The sequence below is a fragment of the Stenella coeruleoalba genome (assembly GCF_951394435.1).
Source record: "Stenella coeruleoalba genome assembly, chromosome: 8".
Lineage (NCBI taxonomy): Eukaryota > Metazoa > Chordata > Mammalia > Artiodactyla > Delphinidae > Stenella > Stenella coeruleoalba.
The window spans coordinates 18,884,434-18,903,981 of NC_137154.1; the positions used below are offsets into that span (position 1 = coordinate 18,884,434).

The 19,548-nt window shown below is 38.5% G+C and overlaps 1 protein-coding gene across 14 annotated transcripts in view; it reads left to right on the forward strand.

The window, feature by feature from the left end:
* LRRC4C (leucine rich repeat containing 4C) overlaps positions 1-19,548 on the forward strand; it is a 1,468,103-nt gene that overhangs the window by 1,107,256 nt on the left and 341,299 nt on the right. The window contains exon 1 of one of the 14 annotated variants that reach the window (XM_079928993.1): positions 11,891-12,413. The exons of the other annotated variants lie outside the window; for them this stretch is intronic. The gene's annotated coding sequence lies outside the window, so the exon portion shown is untranslated. Of the gene's footprint in view, positions 1-11,890; positions 12,414-19,548 lie in introns of those variants that run through there. 14 annotated transcript variants of the gene reach the window in all.

Sequence of the window (19,548 nt, forward strand, 5' to 3'; positions counted from 1 at the left end):
AGTTGTTGGATCCTGAATCCCTTTCACTTGAGTAAGAAAAAGAACCTAGAAGACAGAAAACTGATTAGAAAAGAAATGAAAGCAATTCTGTGAGTGCCTGTCCTTCACGAATCCAGCACTCCTAAGCTGTATGAGATAGAGGAAGAAGCTCACCTCTCACCCGGAAGGTTGCAATATCCTCCGAGGTGGAATCAAGTCATCTCTGATGCATCCCTTTAATCACACTCCACCCTGCAGTCAGAGGGATTTTTTCCAAATACAAGACCAATCCCGCCACCTTGTACTTTTGAACCCTTTCAGGAGCTTCCCATTGCTCTAAAATGAAGACAAGGCAAGATTCCTATCTTCCTCTCCAGCCTGCTTTTACATCTTGCTGCCCCCAACACACATTTTCAGCTACAAGTCTTCTGTCCATTTTTTGTTCAGTGTCTGGTACTTGTTATGACTTTTCTTTTTGCTCTTTCCTCTTGCTGGAATGCTTTTCCCCTCCCCTAGCTAGGTGGCATAATGGAATCCACCCTTCCCATCAGCGCTAGCCTTATTTCCCCCAGAAGCCTTCTCTGATCTCCTTGATTAGCATAAGAATCCACCTGAGACCAACAGTACTTGCCCTTTGGAGCAGTAATTATAGTGGAATTTTTCTTGACTGATGTTTATCTCCCTCTCTAGGCTATGGGTTCATTGAAGGCAGCAAGTTTATACTTACCATTGTCCTCCTAGCCCTCACACTGTGACTGTCAGCTACTGTAATGCGGTAGCTGTTCTCCAAGACTGACTTGCAAAAAAGCCGGTCTCCTGGATTCATGCCCTTGGCTAGTCCCCTTCCATGTTGAATATAAGCTGGCCCCATGACTCACTTTATCAATAGAGCATGTAAGAAATGACACTGTGCCAGTGATGGGAGTAATCCTTAAGGTGGCCCAATGGCTTTCACTTTTGCGCTTTTGGAGAATACGAAGATGTCATGTAAGGAGTCCGGAAACCCTTCTAGAGGGACCCTGGGAAGAACCCATGATCCATGTGGAGAGAAGAAGTCCTGAGCCTACATGAGGAAGGGGAGAGGTCCAGCTCTCCCAATGTCTCAGTCAAGCGTCCAGTTGACTTTTGTCTCACCTGCCATCTGGTTACAACTATATAAGATGCTCCAAGTGAGACTAGCGAAAGAACTGCCTATCTGTGCCCAAGCAGCCCACAGAACTGTGAGATACAATATGATGTATAAGATACAATATGATGGTAATTGTTTTATTTATTTATTTTTAAATTTTATTTATTTTTGGCTGTGTTGGGTCTTTGTTGCTGCACACGGGCTTTCTCTAGTTATGGCGAGAGGGGGCTACTGTTAGTTGCAGCGCATGGGCTTCTCATTGCGGTGGCTTCTCGTTGCAGAGCACAGGCTCTAGGTGTGTGAGCTTCGGTAGTTGCAGCATGCGGGCTCAGTAGTTGCGGCACACAGGCCCTAGAGCGCACGGGCTTCAGTAGTTGTGGCATGCAGTCTGAGTAGTTGTGGCACATGGGCTTAGTTGCTCTGCAGCATGTGGGATCTTCCCGGACCAGGGATCGAACCCGTGTCGCCTGAATTGGCAGGTAGATTCTTAACCACTGTGCCACCAGGGAAGTCCCTGATGGTAATTGTTTTAAGCCGATAAGTGTTATTGCTAGTTACACACTGCCAGATAACTGAGAGAGACACATAATAAAAATTGTAAAATGTATAGATTAATCTAGTTTCCTCATGATTGGATTCTTCTTACTCAGAATGTAGAAAAAGGTGTCAGGGTCAAACCTGTAAGGATTTTCTTCTCTCATGGACCCTCTGTGGTCATCAATTGCAAAATTCTGTTTATGTGGTGGATATGAAAGCACATGGCCCTTAAATTAACTCTTGCCTCACTAGCCTATACATACTAAAAGAGTCACTTTAATATGTAATAGCAAATTTTATTGTTTTAATGCCAAAATTGTTGATGGCAGGGCCTCACCCCCTTCAAAAAACAACTCCTCTTTCCAATATTTCCAGAGGATTTTCTACATGTGCCCAGAAGCCAGTCCTCTGGACTACTCTCCAATCATGCTTCTTTGCATATCTAGCATTTACCAAGGGTGCCATGGTGCTTCACTTTCTGGTCTTTGGAGCAAATGCTCTTCTATCCATGATTCCTTCTCCCAATGTTCCCAGTTATGCAAAACACAAGAGATACCAACCGAGTATTGTGTGGCTTTCAGTCCTCACTGCACTGGATTCATGATGTGTTCTGTGCAGAAATGTGGAAGTTGTCCCTCGTTCCATAATACAAACTAGAGGTGGATAGCAGTCACTGGTTCATGGGAACTGAATTCCCTGGATTAAGGTCCAGTCCCTCCTTAGGAATGATCTTTTGCAGCTCATGACTTTACTTGCTGAGCCCTTGGTGTCTCCTTCTGGACCACCCTTCCTTTTCCATAAGAAGTAATCCCTGTTTGTAGCTGAATCGTGTTTACAGCTCATTTACTGACCATAGTAATATGGGTATTCTAGGCTTCTGTTCATTTTGCACTGTTTCTGTCACTTTGGGCATAATATGATATCATTCCTTTAAAAACTTTGTGGGCTTTCTGTGTATTAAATTGTAATTTGTTCTATTAGAAAAAATATACTCTACTTTGCTTCCCCTCTGAGGTTTCTGTGGTAAGATGCCCTTAATAGTCTTAGAACCTTTGTTATTTAACAGGTATTGCCACTATTATTATTCATCATTTATTATAGAGCATATTATCCCTCTACCCTGGGTTTCATCTTTTGCCCTGCAGCCATTTCTTACTTTGAGAATGTTTTCTTGGGAAAGCCTAGGGCTGAAAAAGTTGTTTTTGTTTTTCTTCCATCAAACCTGTTAGCTTCCTTAATTTTTCTGGAAATTTTGCCCAATATCTAAACCTTTCTATCTTTAGTTTATCTGCCTCTTGTCATTTAGGGCCATCCTGAGTCCAGATATTATATTGTTGTCTCCATTTCCCCATTTCTCTAGAATCTCTAATAGCTTGTGAAATATCCTCCTCCAAGACCTCTGTGAAAATATCCTCCTCCAAGACCCACAGTGTTTTTCTCCTTGTCTATCACTTAGTCAACTGGATGGGTAAACAAGTCGCCAGGTTCCAGATTCCTTATACTTCCATTGTAAGGCTCTGTTTGGGCTCAGCTAGGGTCTCCATTCACATACAAAAACTCTAAGCCTAGGTAGAGGAACTTTCAATCAAGTAGAAGATGCCCAAATGGTCACCTTAGTTTTGTTTTTATTGTACTGGGATGTAGGTAGATACTTATTAGCCTCATAGGACCTTAATTTATTCATCTCTGTAATCACATAATTAACGTACAGGATTTTTCTTGAATTCAGTTAGATGTTATGTGCAGATTTCCTGTCACATAGTAAATGTTGAGATAAAGGGTCTTTATGGTAGACATATTATTTGTTATGTGCATGCATGTGTGTTTGTTTGAAAGTCAACCAGATCCATTTTAATGGCATTGTTAACATTTTACCCATCTCAACCTCATTTATTTTTAAAGCAAAAACTTTAGCAAAATGAAATCACACTGTACATACATTGTTTAATCTTTTTATTTCATAATATTTCATGTACATTTTCAAATTTCCTACAGAATTATGTTTAATGACTACATGGAACACCATAATTATTTAACCAGTCTCCTGTTGTTGGCTATGAGATCGTTTCTAATTTATTGCTATCTTATAATTATGCTGGGATGAAATACCCATAAATTATTTCCTTGAGATATATTCTTAGAAAAAGAATGACTGGTTCAATGGATCTGCTTATTTAAAACACGTTAACATATATTTCCTAGTTACCTTCCAGAGAGACAACCAATTTTATTCCTCCACAACACTGCATTTATCGAGTTTTTTTTTTAGCTCTGTCAGTTTTGAGAGGCCAAAAGCAGTATTTCCTTATTTTAATAGCTACAGTTTTTAAAACTCATAGTTATTACTTATGGTGATGTTTTTGTGCCTTAAGCCAACAGTTGAACAACAATAATTACCTCGAATGTGCCCTTTGACAACATTTTCACATTTATTATTTTATATAATATACCCAGCATCCTTCGAAGATAAATAGTGGAACCAATAATCATTGAATTCTGTCAAAGCATAATAATTAGTGTCTACAAGTAGTCATACACAGACCTCCAAATTTCAAAATTAGGGTGAATTTCTTCAGTGAGAACTGCCATTCTCAGAGTTGATTAGAAAAACAATTTGTTTCTTAGAACTAATTCTTTTTGGATAAAGATGAGAAGGTATTATTTCATCTTGGCCTTCTGAATAGATGAGCTAACTGCTAACTAGGCAGTTTATTTCTTCTCAGGCTAAGGTTTTTGGGGCAGAGTTCCATAATTTCAATTATACAGCATCAGACAGTACCATATTATAAAAGCTATGTTTTGTTTAAATCTAGGTATTGTCTTTGCCAAGCCTTCTGTCTACCTTGTTTCTTCGTGTTTTGTATGATTTTAGTTAAACTATAGAAATGCACAGAATAAAAGTAAACTGTTCCCTCTCCTTTTGCCTTTAACTACATCTTCAGACTAAGTCACCATTAGTGGTGTGGTGTTAGCCTTTGGTATTTTCTAAGCATTTTTACACGATTGGGCCCATTCTATACCTCTTATTCTGTCACGTGCTTTTGTCATTTGTGACTGTACAGTGTTCCATTTGCTTCAGAGTATTCCATTGGAGGGATATTAGAATTTAAATCTGGCCCATTTACTGATGAACATTTATGTTTTTTCCCAGTATAGTTATTGCCAACATTAAAATAAGCATCTTTATACACCAATATATTTCTAGCTTAAATTGCTAAAAGTGGATTGTTAATGTCTAAACTGCAAAAACTGAGTCAAAGGCAATTCACATTTACAATTTTGATAGGCATTACCATATTGCTTTTCAAAGTGTTTCCAACATATCCATCAATACCATACAAGTTTACCAAATTTACCATACTCTTACCAACACTGAATATAGTCATTCGTTTTTATTCTCGCTCATCTCAATGATGGAAAAATTCTCACTGTTTTAATTTGCTTTCAATTAGCATGAGGTTGACCATCTTTTTATGTATTTAGAGTTATTTGGATTTTATTTTTAGAAAACTGACTTTTTATATCCCATGTCTGGTTTCTATTGGGTTTGGGGGGCTTTTCTTCTTGATTTGTAAGCTTTCACTGTATACATCTAAAATAGGTACTTTGTCTGATCATGTGTTATACATGTTTCCCAGTTATTATTGTCTTTAAACAATTGACATAGCTTTGCTGCTGAGTAATTTTTTATGCGAACTTATTTATCATTTTTTTTTTCTTTTAAGGCTTTGGTTTTCCTGGCATGCCTATGAAGACAATCGCTATTCCAATGATAGTAACATGATTCTCTTTATTTATGTGCTATTCTAGTAAATTCTATTACTTTCATTTTTTTACCTTTAAGTCTCGATTTAACTAGAATTTACTGTCAAGTGAAACATTAAAGATATATATTTAGGTAGATACATTCCATATGGTTTACATATGTGTGTATGTACTTCCTCAAATCAATAGCTAGTTGTTCTAGCATTATTCATTAAATAATCCTAAATAATGTTTTACATTGTTATTGGGTTATGACATCTGGGTTAATGACATCTTTATCACATGCTAAATTACTTTAAAAGTGTCTTGTGATTTAAAAATGTTCATTTATCTGTTAGTTTATCCCTGTGACAGTGTTCTGTTGTAATTACACTAATATTCTGAGATCCTTTATATCTGGTAGGGCTAATTCCACCAATTTCTTTTCTTATTGTTGTCATAGTTAGTCTCTGTACAAATATTAGAATTATTTACTTTAAGCGACAAAAAAAGACGACAGTTTTTTTGTGTTTTTTTTTAACATCTTTATTGGGGTATAATTGCTTTACAATGGTGTGTTAGTTTCTGCTTTATAACAAAGTGAATCAGTTATACATATACATATGTTCCCATATCTCTTCCCTCTTGCATCTTCCTCCTTCCCTCCCTCCCTGTCTCACCCCTCCAGGCAGTCACAAAGCACTGAGCTGATATCCCTGTGCTATGCAGCTGCTTCCCACTAGCTATCTACCTTACGTTTGGTAGTGTATATATGTCCATGCCTCTCTCTCGCTTTGTCACAGCTCACCCTTCCCCCTCCCCATATCTTCAAGTCCGTTCTCCAGTAGGTCTGTGTCTTTATTCCTGTCTTACCCCTAGGTTCTTCATGAATTTTTTTTTCTTAAATTCCATATATATGTGTTAGCATACAGTATTTGTCTTTCTCTTTCTGACTTACTTCACTCTGTATGACAGATTCTAGGTCTATCCACCTCATTACAAATAGCTCAATTTCATTTCTTTTTATGGCTGAGTAATATTCCATTGTATATATGTGCCACATCTTCTTTATCCATTCATCCGATGATGGGCACTTAGGTTGTTTCCATCTCCGGGCTATTGTTTTTTTGTTTTTTTTTTTTAACATCTTTATTGGGGTATAATTGCTTTACAATGGTGTGTTAGTTTCTGCTTTATAACAAAGTGAATCAGTCATACATAAACATATGTTCCCATATGTCTTCCCTCTTGCGTCTCCCTCCCTCCTACCCTCCCTATCCCACCCCTCCAGGCTGTCACAAAGCACCGAGCCAATATCCCTGTGCCATGCGGCTGCTTCCCACTAGCTATCTACCTAACTACGTTTGTTAGTGTGTATATGTCCATGACTCTCTCTCGCCCTGTCACAGCTCACCCTTCCCCCTCCCCATAACCTCAAGTCCGTTCTCTAGGAGGTCTGCGTCTTTATTCCTGCCTTACCCCTAGGTTCTTCATGACATTTTTTTTTTCTTAAATTCCATATATATGTGTTAGCATACGGTATTTGTCTTCTTCTTTCTGACTTACTTCACTCTGTATGACAGACTCTAGGTTTATCCACCTCATTACAAATAGCTCAATTTCGTTTCTTTTTATGGCTGAGTAATATTCCATTGTATATATGTGCCACATCTTCTTTATCCATTCATCCGATGATGGGCACTTAGGTTGTTTCCATCTCTGGGCTATTGTAAATAGAGCTGCAATGAACATTTTGGTACATGACTCTTTTTGAATTTTGGTTTTCTCAGGGTATATGCCCAGTAGTGGGATTGCTGGGTCATATGGTAGTTCTATTTGTAGTTTTTTAAGGAACCTCCAAACCTACCTAAGGAGACAAAAGACCTGTATGCAGAAAATTATAAGACACTGATGAAAGAAATTAAGATGATACAAACAGATGGAGAGATATACCCTGTTCTTGGATTGGAAGAATCAACATTGTGAAAATGACTCTACTACCTAAAGCAATCTACAGATTCAATGCAATCCCTATCAAACTACCACTGGCATTTTTCACAGAACTAGAACAAAAAATTTCACAATTTGTATGGAAACACAAAAGACCCTGAATAGCCAAAGCAATCTTGAGAACGAAAAACGGAGCTGGAGGAATCAGGCTCCCTGACTTCAGACTATATTAAAAGATGACAGTTTGATGAAGGTTTTCACAAGTAAACTTTGGGGCCATAGGGGAAGAGAGGAGATACTATTTCCTTTGGCCACATTCCCCTTGGCTGTTGAAGCAGATGAATAGTTTAGATTTTTAGCAACTTGCTTTATCTAACTGTTTACAGCTTTATTCATTAGTAGCTATTTTACTCATCAGAGGGAATTTTCATGTAATGAAGTAGGCTAATTCAGTTTACTGAAACTGTATGAGGGAGTAAAAAGACAAATTTTTATTCAGTAGTTTAAGATTTTTGCTTAGATAAAAAGCCACACAGCTGCTTATGGTCTGCTGGCTCTTGAATTCGCAAAGAAACTAGAAAGGCAAAGAAACTACTTACATAGAAAAACCAGGGATTCAGAGCATGGAATACCTTCCACTTCATCTCATCATTACAAGTTGAATTAACTTGAATTAGCTGAATTAACTGGCCAGTTAATTAAGCCCAGTTTAAAAACAAATTAGAGACACTAAATGCAAGTGAAAATAAAGAACATAGTAAATGCATAGCTGCTTTTCCAAACACAGAATGTTTCTAATTTTCGTATAGTTTAAGCTCTGAAAGTTCAGTCTAAATATGGGTTTGAACCTTGAATGTATCTATCCACTGTACAACAGTACATTAAAATTGAGGTTTCAAAAAATAATAAATAAACTGCCTCATCTGAAAAAAATAAATAAAATAAAAATGAGGTTTCTAGAAAACTAAAAGATAGAATAGAGGCAAAATTCCAAGGCCAAATTTCCATGTGTAGATTTTTCAAAGGAAATTAGGGAAAACCAGTTTCAGACCTCTTGGAATGTTCCAACCAGGGAAAGTATATAGGAAAAGGCATAAGAATGTGAAGAAAAAAGGAGTTTGGAAATGAGTTTCTGTGAAGGGAGCTGTTGTAGGGTTTTGAGTTCCCACTTCCTCTTTGAGAGGAGATCTGTTCTGTTCCACTCCAAACCTAGTAAAGTGAGTTTCAAAGGGATCCTCCGGATCATACTGAAATGAGTTTCCTGCATTTGGGGGCTGATGCCTGACTTACACCTAGGAAAGCTGAAGTCAGCTCTGGGGTGGGGTTTGACGCCAAGCCAGGAATGCTGGAAGGTAAAAAAAAGGCTATTTATTTGGAGGTGGAACCAAAAGAATGCCCTGAATTGAGGTGGGTGTTCATCCCCAGAGTTTATGGGGCACAGGTATGTAAGAGTGTTCATAATGGGCCACAGTCCAAAAGAGGTTGTCTTGGACATCGTTCAATAGAACTGTCTGGGACAGTGAGACCTGGGCAGGAAGAGACGTGAGATGAGACAAGAGGTGGAGGGCAAAGAAAGCAAAACACAAGGTAGCCGAATGCAGGTACCTCTGTTTAGGCTAAGGCCACTGCAGGAGGTAGGAAGTCAACAGTCAAGCTCAAGAAGCCAATGGAAACCTGTGTATCAGAGAAAACATAAGCCAGGCCCAGCTATGGTCTCCAGATTTAACCACCCGCCTCACAAAAGAACACAAGCCACCAGCCAAATAAGAACTAAGCTACATCCTTACCTGTTTTCGTCCCCTCTGCCCAGTCCTCCCAGTACTCAGGTTGCCTCTGATTGAATTAAATCAACAGTTAGAAAGCAAAGAAAGACTTAAGAGAACACAGGAGAAAGTAATACACTTTTCTTCCCTCACTATAGTACTTGAGCCCAAAGCTGGCCCAGGTTGTGGAAGGAAAGAAAAAAAACTTATCCTAACTCATATGTGACTTTTGATTAACAGTTAGGACTGAAAATGCTAACAATGTGTTACTTAAAGTGATCCTAGGACTGCTATCATCGAAGAGCGAGCCAGAAGAGTCATGGACTTCGTCATGCTTTTGCCCAGGGAAAGGGAACCTTTACATCCTCTAAATAAAACGTAAGATGGCAATGGCAAATGCTTTGCTAAGAACGCATTCTAGGCAGTCCAACAAACAAGGAGCAAATAAAAACAAGTATGGAATCATAATTTAATATTAATTTTAGCCCAAAATAGCTATTTCAACCCATAATGTAGCTGACATTTTCTGGAGTCCTGGGAAAATATTTTCCTTCTCTAAGCTCATTTCAGCCTAATCTAAAACCTGGAGTCCTTGGGCAGAGGACCTGAACAACCATACAGATAACCAGCAGACACCAAAAAAGATGCTCACCATTACTAATCATCAGGGAGATGTAAATCAAAACCATACTGACATATCGTATCACACCTGTCAGCATAACTGTTATCAAAAAGACAAGAAATAACAAGTGTTGGCAAGGATTTGGAGCAAAAAGAACCCTTGTGCACTGTTGGTGGGATTGAAAATTGGTATAGCCACTATGGGAAACAGCATGGAGGTTCCTCAAAAATTAAAAATAAAGCTACCATACAGTCCAGCAAATCCACTTCTGGGTATTTAGCAGAAGAAAACAAAAACACTAATTTGAAAAGATATGTGCACCCCAATGTTAATTGCACCATTATTTACAATAGCCAAGATATGGAAGCAACCTAAGTGCTCATCAATAGATGAATGGATAAAGAAGACATAGTATGTATATACCACTGTGTGTGTGTGTGTATATATACACACATATATATACATCATATACATCCAAGTAATAAACAGTGGTGTGTAACTCATCTATAAAAAAGAATGAAATATTGACATTTGCGACATCATCGATGGATCTAGAGAGTATTATGCAAGTGAAATAAGTCAGACAGAGAAAGACAGATACATTACGATTTCATTTATATGTGGAATTTAAAAAACAAAAGAACAAACATATTGAAACAGAAACAGCCTCATAGGTGCGGAGAACAAACTAGTGGTTGCCAGAGGGGACGGGTGTGGGAAGAGAGACAAAATAGGTGTAGAGGATTCAGAAGTACAGACTTCCAGTTGTAAAATAAATAAGTCATGGGGATGTGATGTACAGCTTAGGGAATATAGTCAATAATATTATAACCTTGTATGGTGACTGTTGATAACTAGGCTCGTAGCGGTGATCATTTTATAATGCACAAAGATAATCACTATATATACACCTAAAACTCATATGATATTGTAAGTCAACTGTACTTCAATAAAAAGAAAAAATCTTGAGTCTTGAGCTTTCCCGCCATTCAACTGAGAGTCTTGTGTATAGATTCAAAGTCATTAGACTGAGATCTGAGCCCTGTATTCTTCATTTCTGTCCACTTGGAGAGCAGACTCTTGACATACACTATTAATAGTGATGTACAGTATTAATCTGAGCCTGTGTGTATGGGAACTGAGAACAGATAATTATGACTGTCCTCAATGGCATCAACCTTATCCCCATCCTCTCTGCTTCACCTCACCTCTGTCAGAAGGATTTATATACAGAATATTTATATTCCTTCAAACTCACAAAGCTTATACTTTTTCATTCTCTCATCTGTTCACCCATTTATCTGTTGATTAATCATTCACTTAATATGTATAGGATATTTTCAAAATGCCAGTTAGTAAAAGTTAAAAGAAACAGAAAAAAATGGGAAATGTTAAGTCTTGGAATCGTGACCAAATATGATAAAGTGTTTGCCACCCATCCTTATTATTTAAGTAGAAAAATAGATGAGAAAGATTAATAATACAATTTCTTTGGAAAGGGTTATTGAAAGTCTGTGCATATCTTCTCTATAAGAGGCCAGGGTTTACTGCCAGAAAGTCTCTGAAAAGTGATTTGATAGGTGTTGAGCTAGAGAGTGTACTGAAATATGGAATGTTGCAAAAAAAAAAAAAAATCCAGTGCATTAGACTAAATATTTGTGTCCTCCCCAAATTTACATGTTGAAATCCTAACCCCCTAATGTGGTGGTATTAGGAGGTGGGGCCTTTGGGGAGGTAATTAGGTCATGAGGGTGAAGCCCTCATAAATGGGATGAATGCCTTATAAGGGGACCTTAGAGAATTCTCTCCCCTTCTCTTTGTTCCTATATGAGGACACAGTGAGAAAATGGCCATGTATGAACCAGAAGTAGGTTCTCACCACCCACTGAATCTGCGATGCCTTGATCGTGGACTTACTGGCCTCCAGAACTGTGAAAAATAAATGTTTTTTTTAAGCCACCCATTAATGGTACTTTGTTACAGCAGACTACACTAAGGCATCCATGCAGTATCACAAAAGAGCCTACAAAGTTTCTTATGAGAGAAAAAGCCAACATCTGGGCATCCACTTTTTTGAGGACATCAAATCCAGGTTACAGCTGCACCCAGGCAATAAGGCCTTTTCAACCCTTTTCCTCTAATTCTCACTCTCAGCTGAACCTAACCCTTGAGCGGACACAATTAGAAATGTGAGAGTGAGGTAAAATGGTGGTTGACAGAAGACAGTAGACACAGAACGTGCTCATTTATCCCCTTCAGTCTTTGAGGTCTGGGTGTTGCCAAGGATCGTGACGAGAAGTGGAGAAGCCTTAAATTGAATAATAGAAGTAAAGTAAAGTTTCAGTATTAGATTGCACTGGGCTTTTTAATACCTGAGCATGAGCATAGGAAATATAACAACACTCTTTCAGGATTTCACAGTAACTAGTGCAGCACGTTTAGCAAATGGGTTATACACTATTCTTAAGACGTTCAGTGTCAATAAAGACAGAGAGGCTGTATATAAATCATTAAAATGCAATTCATTTATTCAACCAATATTTATTGACCATGTACTATATGCTCGTCATTGTTCCAGGCAGTACTGGGAATATAGCCATGAACACTGCGTGATTTGCTTTAACATGGTGCTTTGAAACTGAAGAAGCACTTAGTTCTATCCTGGAGTTTGTGGGAAGATTTCGTTAAGGTAATGCTTTTATATATCTTGACAGAAGTAGAAGTTTGCCAAGGTGGGAACTACCAGGTAGCAGAAATAGCGTGAGAAAGAGGCAAAATTGAAACAGCATGAAAGCCACGTGTCTTGCGGAAAGCATGGGCGTTGAGTCAAACAGACCTAAGTATGCATCTAGGTGATATCTGAGTAACAGCTGACAATAGTATTAGCCTCTCTGCTGCGTTTTCGTAGTTCTTTTCTCAAGCATTAGAGATCATGAAGAAGACATCTGTCACCTGATGTTAGGCTCGTGCTTCCTCAACTTTCAGGTCACTGCTCTGACACCCCTTGATAGGTCTGAAGCCGTCAAGACTGTGGGTGGGGTTCTGATCTCTCCAAATATTCACTTTGCTAAAGTCAGGGAGAATGCATCCAGTGATATTTTGGCCTATTGGAGAATGTCTTCTGTCAGGAAAGTCACTTTATTTTTTCTAATTGGTAATTGTTTACCTGTATTTTAGATGAAGGAGAGGATAACCAGGCAGAGAAGCAAACCAAGTCATGGTTAAGGAGTGAAAGATGCCCTAGACCGTTCACACACTGTTAGTCCTAAAGCAGAGCTACGTAGGTACAGAGATGCATGCATGCATACATGTAACTAATCGCAAATGTCCTTATTTAACCATGGATAATATCTATCATAGTCTGGACTAATGTATTCTAGAGACTTTATCTGGCTTAATCCTTCCAACAGTCTTATGAAGCTGGCATTGTGATCCATGCAGGTAATTCAGTTGCAGATCAGAGAGGTTAAGTGAACGGTCCACAGTCACATACCTAATAAAGCACACACCAGTTGTCTCTGACTCCAGAACCCATGGCCTCGCCCATTAGGAAACACTGCTCCTTTGTTTATTGCAGGTATTTCCACCATAGTCCCAGAATCTTATGTTCATAGGTGGGAATCTGGGAACAGCCCACCGGGGATCAGCCAGCACTCCCTTCCCTTTGATCTCCACCTATCATCCCTGGCCTGGGGCTCACTATGCTGCTTCACTTTCTCTCCATTGGAGGTGAGTTATGTCTTTGCCCAGAAGTTTCAGAGACCAATCCTCTTGTTGTTTCTAGGGCTTGTGCCCTCAGTGGATTCACTCACTTCACCTTCTACCTGTTTCTTTGACCTTCATTCAAATAGGTTCTTTGTTGGCCACTTGACATGCTTGATTATATGATTATTTCCATCATCATCATTATATTGGGTAGGCATGAAAAGATCTTTTGTAGTTCTGTTGTTCATGTCAATGATACGGAAGCATGTGAAAATCAATCACATAAAAGGCAAAGTTATAGTTTATTTTCTACTCGTAAAAGGAATATGGACTGTGAGGGAGTCACTCTTCCCAGTAGTCAATGACATGGACATTTTATTCAGAAGCCACTCTAGAAATCAGTGGTGTGGTGCGCTGGTTTGCTCCGGTCCTATGACCCTTGCCGAATGGGGTGCTTCAAAACGCATTTTCTGACTCTCTCAGAATATTTTCCCAGTGGCCATGTGGAGGTTGTATAAGTTCAGTCAAAGGGTTTGACAGGTTATCTCTTTGGACAGGAGAGCCAGGACATGATGTTCACCTAAGTACTGTCAGTTTGGGCATCGAATGCACAGGGTTTCTGCCAAGGCTGACGTCTTGTTCTCCCGTCCTGTCCAGCAGGGAGGCTCTCCTGCCAAGCCAGCTTAAAATAGTTCCTTCATTTATGCCTGGTACTTGTTAACTCCTTGAGGCAAGTGATGATTTCTAAATCCTTCGTCACAATAGCTCCACCTATTCCCAAATTAATAATGTAGAATTAGGGCTTCCCTGGTGGCACAGTGGTTGAGAGTCCACCTGCCGATGCAGGGGACATGGGTTCGTGCCCCGGTCTGGGAAGATCCCACATGCCACGGAGCGGCTGGGCCCGTGAGCCATGGCCACTGAGCCTGCGCATCCGGAGCCTGTGCTTCGCAACGGGAGAGGCCACAACAGTGAGAGGCCTGCGTACCGCAAAAAAAAAAAAAAAAAAAAGTAGAATTAAAAACCCACAGACCACGCATGGGCAAAGTGAAGGAAAAATTCTAACTTTCCATCGCCTCGAAATTTTCACATTTGTTAAACATACTCTAGTGGGTGATTGGCTTTATCCACAATTATTGAGTTCTAAAGGCTGTGTTTCCAGTAAATCCCAATTTGCCTGGTAGATATGTTCCAAAGTTATGCTGTACATATGAATTTCATATGAATAGCATCATATTTTAAACATCCCTGAGGGATTTAATTATCCTAAGACATTATCGTCATTGTTTTTAACATCAGCATTATTTCTGCCACACCTGTTTCACGGTAAACATTTTGCATTTTTTCTGAATCAGTTCTTAACCGCAACATTACTAGGTAACAATTATCACCATTTTCCTTATGAGAAAACCAAGGGCCAGATAGATTAATTTTACCTTCCAAGGCCATAAAATCCAAGAAGGGATAGTGTTTTTATCAAGTTTTGCTAATTCGAACAGGAAATATTTTCCTTTTCATCATACTGATTTTCAATACTGGAATGGAATAACATCATTTGTAAAATGAATAACCCTATGTAATACAAAATATTATTTAAAATGCAAGTGACATGCTCTTTTTAATTTTTTTTGTAGCATTCATGGGTAGTGGAAATAGTGTAGGAGGAAAGAGTGGACAAAAATCTTCTTAATATGGGTGCTCCATTTGGAAGCTACCCTAGAATTCATCCAGCCCAATTGTTTTGTAGTATATGTTCCAGGTTTGTTGGTTGAGGGAGGTTAGCTCATTTATCTAATTCCAGTCATTACTCAGGAGTCAACTCCCGGACCGGAACACAATCATTCTGACTCATGGTACACAAGTGGAAGAGCCAAGATGCCTTGAATTTTGAACTCCCTACGAGGTGATCTTCGTAGCCACTCGAATAATCGCACAGACTTAGTCTTGCTGGAAATAAAAAAGGATTAATCGTGTAGATAAAGTTTATATTTTATTTTGTCAGTTAATTTTAAACGAAATTTAGAGAAGTACTAAAAGGTTAATGCACATTTATTATAGATACATTTTCTTACACCATAAAATGAAAGCCAGAAATAATGTCTATGAATGAAAATTTTATCTTTAGAAGGTTTTTTAAACTTTTATATTCAGTTTTCCTAAGAATTGAAATCTTCACTCTACTGCTTAAAAAAGGGTTGTCCTGTGGACCTACATCTAATGTCTAATCCCTTGATTTTCATTTCTCAAACACCTCAGTAAGTGTAGGGGACAAATACAAATGAGACTATTTGAATTTCTGGTGATGTTTGGTTTGGTGAGCCCAGGTGGCTAAGAGCACAGAACAAGTCTGGATGGGGCCCAGGGTCAGCGACTCTGCAGAGAGACTCATACTGTCATGGCCCTACAGTCCATCCAGAAAGTCCAGCAGTAGGATCTGTGATAAAGATGTAATGTCTTGCAGCACAGAACAGGACCTTGGCTTCCACAAAATCGATGGTGCCATTTCTTTCCTAACTTCACCATTTTAAACTTTTTTTTTTTTTTTTTAGTTTTGCAATTATCAAATATTTTCCCTCACTTTCACCTTTAAGAAGCAAATATGCCCCGGAGGTATTCAAATATCAGTGAAAATTACCCGTTAAAATTTCAGTTGATACATTATTTCTCCTTAAGGGGGGTAGGATAATTCATTAGATTTGACAATTTGGAGTAATGTTGCTTAACCACACTTCTCTTCCTCTCCATCCTCCTCTGCCCCAGCCCACCTCCCTTTCAAATCAGTGGTTCTAGAGCAAGAGCTCAACAGCGGGTGGGAGAGAGGTTGAGGAGAATGATGTCCTTAGGAGCCATGAGAGGACACCAAGATAAATGCAATTTGTTTTGAACTTTTGTCTCTGGGACAATAGCCATCAATTTCTAGAGCTTTTATTTTGGAATTGGTGAAATTCTGAGCTTTTGGAATCTTCTAGTGAATTCAAAACATAATTCAAAAACATATGAATTCATATGACCTTACTCTCTCTTAATCACAATTTCTCACCTTGAGGCAGAGAGTGATTGGATTAACATGGACTCAAGCTATCACGCACATAAGGACACTATCTCAGAGATTCTAGAGACCCTTTCCTCTCCCTAAAGGAGATTCATTCTAGTCATTCTCTTGTCCCTGATGGATTTTTCTCACATCCATCAGATGTACATGGAGTTGGAATATTGGTTGACAACCATAAATTCAGATCCTTTTGCTTCTTTCTGGTACATTCTTTCCTCCAAGTCTTGAGAATGGTGAACTTAGGTATCTGGTGAAAATAAACCAGAACAATGAAAGGTTTGGCCACAATCTATGTGAAGTGTTAAAATGATATCATATCTCTTCATGTGATTATTTACAAAAGTTTGCAATCTGACCAAAGGCAACTCACAGGAAGACATTACATTCATGTCCATTGAACTGCATGACCAAATATAAAATAATTCATGTACGTCCAGGAGGTAAAAGTGAAGTTATATTTTTCTTCCTTCTTTTCTTCATCCTATGCTTGTAGTTATTTTTGATGTATTTATGGGGAACTTGAATACAGACTATGTCAGATATTCTGTATTTTCCAATGCAAAGCATTCACCATGAGTGGAAATCAAATCCCATTTCAACACTGAATCTGGAAGATTACTTTGTACAACTTATTAAATGAAGCACACGGCCAGTAACAATTGAAAGGTAACAGGTAGAAGCTTCCTGACTGGATGTGGTCCTATATGCTGTCATTGTAAGTGATCTGCCAGGATTTTTATGGTCATCCTCTCCTTCCCACATGTGTTTTGAAGGCATCTTTCTAAGCCTTGAGCATTCTCTTAGGGAAAGAACTTAAATGTAATGTTGTAACTCAGGGCAATTTCTTTCAACCCTACATGATTTTACTGTATATGATTTAGTGAATTATATAAGTGTCATTCCTGAGACACTGGCATGTTAGTCTACTCAAAGTATATTAATTTGGGTATGATATGTTTCTCAATTAGTGACCTCTATGGCGTTTTTCAAAGATGTGGGGATTCAGGCAGGATATCTGGTCATGGTGAAACAGACAAACAAACTTTTATTACTGTTCTTTATTTTCTGCCCCTTTTGTTCTTCCTTGCTTCATGCACAAAAAGGTGCTATTTTGGTTTATAAATATTTGTAGAAGTACATTTGAAATCTCCATTACACTTCGATGTCGTGTGCATTACTTATTCAAATAGTCTATAGAGTACAATAAGTAGGAATACCAGGATTAGAAAAGAACTATTATTAATAATAATTGTCCAACCCATTTATTATATTAATAATATTAATTCACTCTCTCCTAGGCCTTGTGCTTAGCTTTATTATGTATATTTTTAATCATCCCAGACAGCCTATGAGAGAGAAGCTATCATTTTCTCTAATTTACAGATAAAAAATTGAAGATTAGCAAGATTTAAAATGATGGCCAAGCAACAGAATTGGGATTCAAACACAGAGTCTGAATGCAAATTACTTGAACTTATTTATAGCACTAAACTAGTTCGGACAGTGATTTGCTATACAGTGGAGTCTCCAATAAAATGATGCCCAGTACCTGCTCAGCAACGCTTTACTATTGATATTTTAAAAGTAGAAGGAACAGTGCTTATTCTCCCAGATGAACAGAGATCCCTACTTCATATATAGTAAATTTATCATCCTCTTTACCAATGCGTATTATATACCAACTGACTATACCTGTGTATGCGGTGTAATCTTGAATTGCTGCTTCTGTTTGCTAGATATATGACCAAAGTCTCAATTATTTCATATGTAAAATAGGATCTAGAAAACTACATTTACATAAATGAGATAATTTATGCAAATCCCCTAATGTGCTGCCCAGTATAAAAATGTCAACATACATTCATTCCTTTTCCTCAGACATAATCACTACTGAGTTGCAAGTTTCTAGAATATTCACCAGGCATTTTCTAAGAAAATGTATTTCAAAAAATTATTTGTTGTTTTCTGATTTTTGAAAGCAATGCATGTACTTTATAGAATATTTAAAAATTACAGGATGGTGCTTCCCTGGTGGCGCAGTGGTTGAGAGTCCGCCTGCCGATGCAGGGGACACAGGTTCGTGCCCCGGTCCGGGAAGATCCCACATGCCACGGAGTGGCTGGGCCCGTGAGCCATGGCCTCTGAGCCTGCGTGTCCAGAGCCTGTGCTCTGCAGCGGGAGAGGCCACAACAGTGAGAGGCCCGCGTACCGAAAAAAAAAAAAAATTACAGGATGTGTTATAAAGAACAAATAAAAATAACTTGAGTACTGTGAGAAAACATGGCACACTCAATCCATGTGACTTAGGCAAGGTTTAGACAAATTAAGAAGTTTCTGGGAGATCCAGTATTGGGAACCCTTACTACCCCAGGACTGTAAGGAGAAGTAGAGGGAATTTTTAGTGGGGCAGTAGCTATGTGGGAGTGGGTTGGGTAAAAGAACCATTGGTCTTCATTAGATAAACACAGCCAAGCCACAAGGATGGAGAAAATTAATTCCCTGATGTCATCCTCCTATTATTACCTCTGAAAGTCCTTCAAGGAACCTCTACTGCCTAAACCCAAAAAGAAGCCAGAAAGCAAGAGAACCAAGGAAAGGGAAACTTCAAGGTCAGCCTCCCAGTGTTTAGAATATGATGCAGAAGGGCAAAGAGTAGATTTAGGGAGGCTAAGAAAGGAGAGTCGGCACCTGGAATAACTTCTAACTGGTAATATAGTATTCCACCAAAGTAGACTAAATAACCTAAGTTGGTATTGCTGAGGCTTCAGTTCAGAGTTTATTCATGCTACCATTGGGTAGCATGGTATAAAGCATTGGTGTAATTCATTACTCTGTGATATAGTTCTTTTTGTTTTAATATTTCATAATCAAGCTTCTAAGAATTTCTCTGTATTCCAGCATCACAGAACTTGTCTGAACAACTTGAAGAACAATGAGTACACGTTAGTCACATTGTGCTTGCTTCCTGACCTTTAGACATTTAGTCTGAAAAACTCCCAGTCATCTTCATGAGCAAATCCTAAATTGCTTTAATTGTATCGGTTTTACTTTTGTATCTCTTTTCTTA